This window comes from Tenebrio molitor, chromosome 4, assembly GCF_963966145.1.
Source record: "Tenebrio molitor chromosome 4, icTenMoli1.1, whole genome shotgun sequence".
Taxonomy (NCBI): domain Eukaryota; kingdom Metazoa; phylum Arthropoda; class Insecta; order Coleoptera; family Tenebrionidae; genus Tenebrio; species Tenebrio molitor.
This window is the reverse complement of record NC_091049.1, coordinates 17,266,700-17,275,271: the sequence shown is the minus strand read 5'-3', so window position 1 is coordinate 17,275,271 and position 8,572 is coordinate 17,266,700. Positions and strand designations below refer to the sequence as shown.

The following is an 8,572-nucleotide window of genomic DNA, read 5'->3' as shown; positions in this document are numbered from 1 at the left end:
TTGGTGCGTATTTTAATGACGAAATATGTTCCGGATCTAAATCATTGTTATCTTTATCAGTGGCATCTAATGATAAAATATTTGATATTCCCTTCGCTAAAACACTACTAAATTTATCTAGAATGATTTTACCAACTCTGCCTGGAACATTTTTCAATAAATTTTCGCAATGTCTTACAACAGAAATTGATTGTCTCTAATTTTTTAATTAACCTACTTAAAAAACCATACATTGTTTGAAAAATCTCAAAACCTTTTAAACAGTAGGTATGAAGGTACGTAATTTTTGGAACAGGTATAAAAATAAAATACCGTTAGACAAATGTAAACAAGAAAGAAATTCCGGCCGATAACAAGTAAGTAAAGGTGGTTAAAAGGGTTCAAAGGCTTTTACTCTAAATCCGACACAACTGCAGGTAAAGTAGCTCGTTTACCTACAATGGACCGTCGGCTTGTAAAACATAATTCTTCTTGTAAATCGACAGAATTCATAGAAACTAAAATAAGTTGCATTTCTTATCTTGTCAGTGGGAAAAATTCCAGTGAACACTATCGGCGACCGTAATAAAGTAATAAACTAAAGAATTTGTCAAAAATATACGATTTTATGTCGGAAAAGAAGAAAATATTCGCTTTATCCACAAAAACTAAAAATATGTACTAAAACCATATTTTATGCAAAATATGTATTTTTTTTTAATTGTTAATCTCATTATTTCAGTGTAGAATGGATATATTCAAAATATAGGCTTGATATTCCTAATAACAAAAAAGATGTTTTTTACATAAAATCCGAACCTTATCAATAAAAATGCAAGATCACTATTGACACTGTTTGGTTCAGTGCGAGAAGTGGCACTTTGAAAGAAATTTTTGTAAACGGTTTCTACAGCCTCTTGTGCTGCAAGTTCAACTTCTAAGGTAAAATCCATCTTTACACTAATAATAATCAAGAGCACAATAAACAAAAGGAAATCTCGGTGGTGCCTCTATATGTGAGTGTTTAAATTATACTTCTCCTTTATGGAAATACATACCTCGAAAGTTTGTTTGTACTGATATGGCTGAGCATGCGTTTATCAATATTTGAACGCAAAACAACTTTTCAATACAATAAGCGTCGCAAACAGTTAAGAGATGTATACGCTTAATATCGTTTTACAAACGGTTTGAAATCGCTTTGTATTCAACGCTTAACTAATAAATCGCTTTGGGATCGCTTTGCACACGGTTTGAAATCGGTTTGTGGCAAACAGTTGGCTGGTATATACGCTTAATCTCGCTTTACAAACGGTTTGAAATCGCTTTGTATTCAACGGTTAAAAATAAAACGTTCGCTTTGAAAGCGCTTCGAAAAAAGTATATTATATAAAACCATGAATTTGGAAAATAAAGTTTCGATGGAGGTTAAAAAATGAATTAAGAAAAGAGAGAGAAGAAATAAAGCGTTACAGCACGAACGCAGAAACATTCACCTTATTCCTTCCCAAGTTTTGTTTTTGAACGCGCTTTTCTTTTAAATAATATATAATTGCAACATTGCGGTTCTCAGGGATAAAACAGTCTGGAAAAATACTGGCGTACAGAACATTCGCCTTCCCACATTATTTAATGTGCGTTCCTGTGGATGATAAAATTCTGCAAATTTGCAAATATCGGAGTGGGTAGACTTCTCCCCAGCTGCATGAAGGAAAGGTTTCTTTTGCAACGAATGCATTATTTTTCTTACTTAAGCTTTCCATTTGTTTTTCACTTTAGTCTTTAGTCTCTGTCAACGTTTAATAGTTTCAGTCAGACTCAAATTTTTTAAAATGTCTAAATATAACTTAAGTTTAAAGAAAGTGACTAAACCGAAGATAAACGTTCTGAGTGACGTAAAGTTTATTCCTGAGGTAAGACTTGTTTATATATTTTTTTCATTTTTGTAATAGAAAATATTTTATCATAATTATCTATAGCCTTCCACATCAGATTCCGCCTCCACCTCCTCCAAGATTATGGCCTGTCCATTACTGCCAGTCCTAAATGAAGCGGTAAGTTTGATTTTAACTTTCTTAAGTAAATTTGATAATATTTTTTATGAAATTTTCAGTTGTCCGTTGGGGATTACTTTGAGATGATCTCATCAGCTGAAAATGAGATGATCGCATCAGCTGAAAATGTAATCCCCGATTTGGATGCGACTCCAAAGATAGTGTCTCCACCCACACCAGCCCATGCAGGCCCTGGAATGGGGAAGTGTTGGAAAAAGCTTATGGAGTTCCAGGATAGAGATACGGACAGTGAATCGGACAGTGCTAGTGATACGAATGATGATAGTGTGGGGATGATGACTAACATATGGAAGGGACAGTTAAAAAAATATTATATAAGTCGTTTGCGTAAGAGAGAGAAAGTTGAAAAAGAAAACATTAAATGTACAAAAAAAATATTAGATTGGACGCGGAAGAAAAAAAAATTGACTCAAATAAAAAGTTGTATGGATATAAGCAAAAAATTAAATTTTAATTTAGAATAGATAGATCTACAGTTAGATTCAAATTTTTTAAAATGTCTAAATATAACTTAAGTTTAAAGAAAGTGACTAAACCGAAGGTAAACGTTCTGAGTGAATCGGACAGTGCCAGTGATACAAATGATTTAAATTTTAATTTAGAATAGGTATATCTAATTACAGACCTTAAATTTTAAGTTAGCATAGAATAGTACAGTGGTTATGTATTAATTTTTGTAAATAAATCTAATCATTTTAAATCTACATATATTGTTTAATTTCAAATTTTTGTGAGTGCAACATCTTACGCAACTCAACCCATATCTTTTATTATTATTGACAAAAATACTTAACAACGTGATGTTACAACTACTGCGTTTGTAGATTGTAGTGCCCAGATTCAAAATTCCACTTCACGGCTACCAAGTAGGCCTTGGTTTGTTTACCAAAAAATGGAATCCAGTAGGCCATGGTCAAGAAGTGACTTAAGGGATGGTGGGAGGAGAAAGCGGCCTCTTTCTTTCCACCCTCGCCGGAGATAAGACGTGTTTTGTTCGTGTAGTGTTCTGTTAAAAAAAAAGAAGTCACGTTTTCTTTTTTTTCTAATTCCCCTGGCCATCCGCTGTTGAATTAAACGTTTTTTATTCGCAAATTAACAGACGGAGTGTTTTCCCGTGAGATTTGGTGCAAATCAGTGATATTGACGCTGTCCCATTTGGCGCCACTTTTGTCCCTTTTTGTCTCACGTGTTCCACTAATCTTTGTTCGAGCCAGGACTGTGTTTTGTGGTGAGAGGTATGTTTTGCATGCAGAAAAACATTGTAAATATTAAATTCTTACATGCTAAATTCACAAATTTGTTAAAATCGTAATTTGTTCGTATCGGAAGAAAAGTTTGTGTCATGTAATTGGGAAAGCAGTTTAGAGCGACATCAGCGTTCGTTTCGTCACGGGTTGTAATAAATGTTCCGCACTTCGATAGGCATTGATTGGTGATTGGGACTATATAGATCACTGCACGATGTAGTTTCGTTCGCTCAGCGTAATTTCTTTTCTTTTTGTCCCGTCCCCTCCGAACCTACGCGTGAGATTCACGTACACACATGGAAGTTGTGTGTTCCTTCATCTCCCTTCCGGCCGGCATGCGGATGTAGAAATAGGACGCGGGGGTGTCGCATGCGTTAAAGGTTGTAGGAATGGCCACACATGTACTCTGTAGTTGTTGTCTCTCCATTTAAACGGCTCGTGACGAAATCGCGCGTCCCCGTATCTCAACTGTACCGAAATGAAATATTTTATTGTAATTAGTGTTTAAGAAAAATTCGTTATGAAGTTTGAAAAGATTCCGCCTTTGGGATACCGTTTACGGGGGTTTTATCGGTCCCGATTTGCAATAACCGCGTTTTATAATTTGTTTATTTTTGTATTTTGTCGGGAAAAATTCGTTCATTCACCTTAATTCAAAAATCCACTTTGTCGGTTCGTTTGGCGTATGCGAGCGCAACGTGAGATTTGGCATTGTGTCTAATTTCTTGTTTGTCTTTATTTCTTTAAAAATTCATCGTTTGCTATTTCGATTTTGGTAAATTATGTATTTTGTGTTGCATCGTTTAATGCTGTTTATTAGTGTATATATTTTATTTTGTTTTGTTGCCATCTTGCGTTGCTCGCTTCAAAATTCAAAGTTATTGCAGATCAAAATAATTAAATGAAATAAAAGTTTGGCGTCCTCCACACCTAGTTGTTTCATTTCTATCGACACTCCCCGAATTGGAAGCCTTACCGTTTGTACCAAGAATCTGATCCACCTTCGAAGTCTTGTCAAAAAAAAAACACAACGTAGGTCCTAACATTTTTCGACGATCACCACTTGCCTCATTTTTGCTTAGTTTTTGTTTTTAACTTGTTCACCTTTTTATTGTTTGTTACTTTTGGGGTTTGTTTACATTTCAGGGGTTGTTTATTTTGTTTTCAAAATGGCGGATAAACAGTAATGTCCAGATCATTACAAGATTATTCATTTTTATCTCAAATAATTTTGTTTCTAAAACCGGATTTAAAATTACTTGTATCTTTGCAACACTGCAACCACATTCTATTTCTTGCATAAATTTCCTAGTCATATTTGCAACATTCTTCTTCTTTATCGTTTAAATAGAATACAGTAATAATCTTGCAAAAATCGCACTTTTTTCTTCATTTTATTCTCAATTGATTAATTAATTGGTTTATTGTGATCTCAACTGTGTACTCATACAATTGTTCTTTCCGAAATGAAAATTGTTCGTCATCAACTGAACGATTTATTATACATTATTTGAAGGTTTAGGCTTTAAAAATAGACTATAATTTTCTAGAGTCACTTTATTAATCGCACCATACATTGCATAATGTCTAGATTGTAAACACACTTATTATAATAGAAATTTACATACAAATTCTGATTTAATTTTATCCTACTCTCCCAATCCAACATATCAAGTTGTATGGATATAAGCAAAAAATTAAATTTTAATTTATAATAGGTATATCTAATTACAGACCATAAATTTTAAGTTAGCATAGAATAGTACAGTGATTATGTATTAATTTTTGTAAATAAATCTAATCATTTTAAATCTATATTGTTGCATACCACCTACCGGTAAAACACAAAAACTCTGTGCAACGATACATCATAAAAGACATTACATTTTACATTACAGAAACTTAAAACAAGCACTTCAGCACGGATTAAAGTTGACAAAAATTCATCGCGTTCTTAAGTTTAATCAAGCACCGTGACTACAATCCTATGTCGATTTAAATAGAAAGATGCGTAATAAATCTACAAACGCTTTAGAGCGCGATGTTTTTAAATTAATGAATAACAGCGTTTTCGGAAAAACAATGGAATCAGTGGATAAAAGAGTAAACGTAAAATTAGTTACATCATGGCATAGTAATGGTAGAAAACCGGGGGCGGAAAATTATATTGCAAGACCAAATTTCAAAAATTGTTCTATTTTAACAAAAATTTTGTTGCAATACAGATGAATAAGGAATACGTGTTATACGACAAACCCCTTTATGTCGGTTTCACAATTTTAGATTTGAATAAAAACTATTATTTACGATTTTTTTTACACTTTCTTGAAACGAAAATATGAAGACAAAGTTAATCTTTTATATACGGATACAGACAGTTTAATTATAGAAACGTTATGTGACAATTTTTATGATGATATTAAAGAAAATTTTTATCCTTTTTGACACTTCCAATTATGATGGAACAAGAAATCCCCCGATCGTTCAACACACAATTTTATGACAAGAAAATTCCCCTCACACACAATTTTATGAGACCATCGTTGCTGTTGTTGGTGCTGCTGTTAATCCAAAATTTAACTTCATTTTACAAGGCGTCACATAACGCAACAAGAAATCTCTCGATTGTTCATCACACAATTTTATGAGAAACCATTTTCAATCACACACACACACAATTTTATGAGGCCATCTTTGCTGTTGGTGTTGCTGCTGTTAATCCAAAATCGAACTTTATTTTATAAGGCGTCACATAACAAATTTTAAAACACATAACGCAACAAGAAATCTCCCGATTGTTCATCACACAATTTTATAAGAAACCATTTTCAATCACACACACACATAATTTTATGAGGCCATTTTTGCTGTTGGTGTTGCTGCTGTTAATCCAAAATCGAACTTTATTTTATAAGGCGTCACATAACAAATTTTAAAACACATAACGCAACAAGAAATCTCCCGATTGTTCATCACACAATTTTATAAGAAACCATTTTCAATCACACACACACATAATTTTATGAGGCCATCTTTGCTGTTGGTGTTGCTGCTGTTAATCCATTATTTTATAAGGCGTCACATAACAAATTTTTTAAAACACATAACACAATAAAAAATCTCCCGATCGTTGATCACACAATTTTATGAGAAGAAATCTTTCATCACCAGTGTCCGGACGAAATAGTACCGGACAAGTCGACCAGTACAACTTTGCGTAATACCTCGCTCGCAGATAAACACGATTCAGCTGGTTCCCTGTTATTGAAAACGAACCAGCTGAATCGTGTTTATATGTGAGTGGGGTATTACGCAAAGTTGTACTGGTCGACTTGTGCGGTACTATTTCGTCCCGACACTGTTCATCACACACACACACAATTTTATGAGGCAATCGTTGCTGTTGGTGTTGTTGCTGTTAATCCAAAATCGAACAACCGTTCACTTTACCACTCAAGAAGTAGTGAGCTAGAATCGGCCCCCACTTTTTCAGGTCAATACACAATCCAAACATCGATACAATCGAGTGAGCCAGGATCGGCCACTACTTTTCAAGGACACTGACCAATTCAAATTTTCAGGCGCTTTTGTGAGCCAGGATCGGCCTCTCTTATCTACTCAGGTAATCTAGACAATAGTAAAATTATGGTATTTTTTTAAAGAGGATTTAAATTGCTTTAAAATAATAGGTATTTAAGTAATAAATAAGGAATGTAAAAATTTGATAACATTCGAGGTAGACATGTACAAGCCTATGCGTACAAGCGTTGCCTACCGAGAAATTTTATAGTCGATACATTCCGTCTTATCTTATAATATTTTTTGCGCGATTGTCCTCTATTTGCTTGTTTACCACGTCTGTTTCCAAGACGGTAAGCTCTGTTTACTCGTTGCTAACGATAAACTCGACGGTAAGTAATTTTTGGTGTTCTAGAACGGTAAGTAAAATTTATTCAAAATTAATCGATTATTATAATAATTTTTATGTAGACAGAAGTTGAAGACAAGATGTGGGGGCACTTTCTGGAAACTCATAAAGCTCTTGTAGTCGGCTTTCCTTGCCGCTGTAATGTAATGAAATAGCATTAGCAAACTTGCCGCGACATCAGCATTGTCAAAATTTTCATACCCCGCATTTTCCTTGTCTTCTTGATTACACATTGAGGTTGTTGGTTTCGAAAATTCATCATTTATGTAGACAGAAGTTGAAGACAAGATGTTAGCACTTTCTGGAAACTCATAGGTACGGCTCTTGTAATCGGCTTTCCTTGCCGCTGTAATAAAATAACATTAGAGAACTTGCCGCGACATTAGTATATTCAAAATTTTCATACCATAAATTTTCCTTGTCTTCTTAATTACACGTTGAGGTCGTTATTTTCAAAAATTCTTTATTTGTGACGCACCCCACATTCAAAGTTTCTTCTACTACATCCACTTCGTTTTCGGAATCACTAATATCACTCATTTTACTGCTTGTTTTTCAACACAACTGGCGATATTTGGCACAAAAACTGCAATGGCGGTAGTTGTTTGCAGATTGCCTTAGAAACGCGATACAAAAATTGACATTGTGGCTACACGATGTGAAGGGTATAAACACGTATCGCATTGGGCTTATTCTAAACTCGGTACAGGTTGCAAAGACACACTTGTCATTTGCAACAGCACTTTTATGGCATTAGTCATTTGAAATTACTTAAAAACTGTACTTATATGGAAAATATTCAACCCAAACCAGTGGCGGCTGGTACAGGACGGGCAGATGGGCAATGCCCCCCCAAAACAAATTGTAAAATAAGGATAACAATAAATATAAAAATCGTTATATGTATAGTCTATTCAAATATTTAAATTGTAATAAGTTCGAATCGCCTTTGTAATGTGTCAATGGGAATGGGTGCATTTTGTATTTTGCGCGCCGCTCAGCGTCATTTGGATCTTGCGTTACAAAAGCGCCTCGCGGCGTAGGCAAGTATTGTATTCTCAATTTGGTTGTAGGTCGTAAAATTTTATTGCATATTATGAGCGATTAACGGGCACAATGGTTGGGTTTGAAAAGGTTGGGAAGTGGCGCGTGCCGTTTGCCGTACAATGCAAATATACAAAATGTACAATACAACCCTCCTTAAAATATTACCTGGTAGTGGTAAACTAGGATTTATAAGCCCCGCAAGATCTTTAACTTAAAGTACCATAAAATTTTACGACCTACAAGCAAATTGAAAACAGTATACTAGCTTGCCCCGCTTCGTTTATTTTCCCCTACGA

The 8,572-nt window shown here is 34.4% G+C and overlaps 1 long non-coding RNA gene across 1 annotated transcript; it reads left to right on the top strand.

Moving 5' to 3' along the window:
• The first annotated feature begins 808 nt into the window (after positions 1 to 808).
• LOC138130021 (uncharacterized) lies at positions 809 to 2,705 on the top strand. Its single transcript, XR_011159462.1, has 3 exons — positions 809 to 1,892; positions 1,959 to 2,033; positions 2,093 to 2,705. It is a non-coding gene; the product is annotated as an uncharacterized lncRNA (long non-coding RNA).
• Positions 2,706 to 8,572: the final 5,867 nt, after the last annotated feature.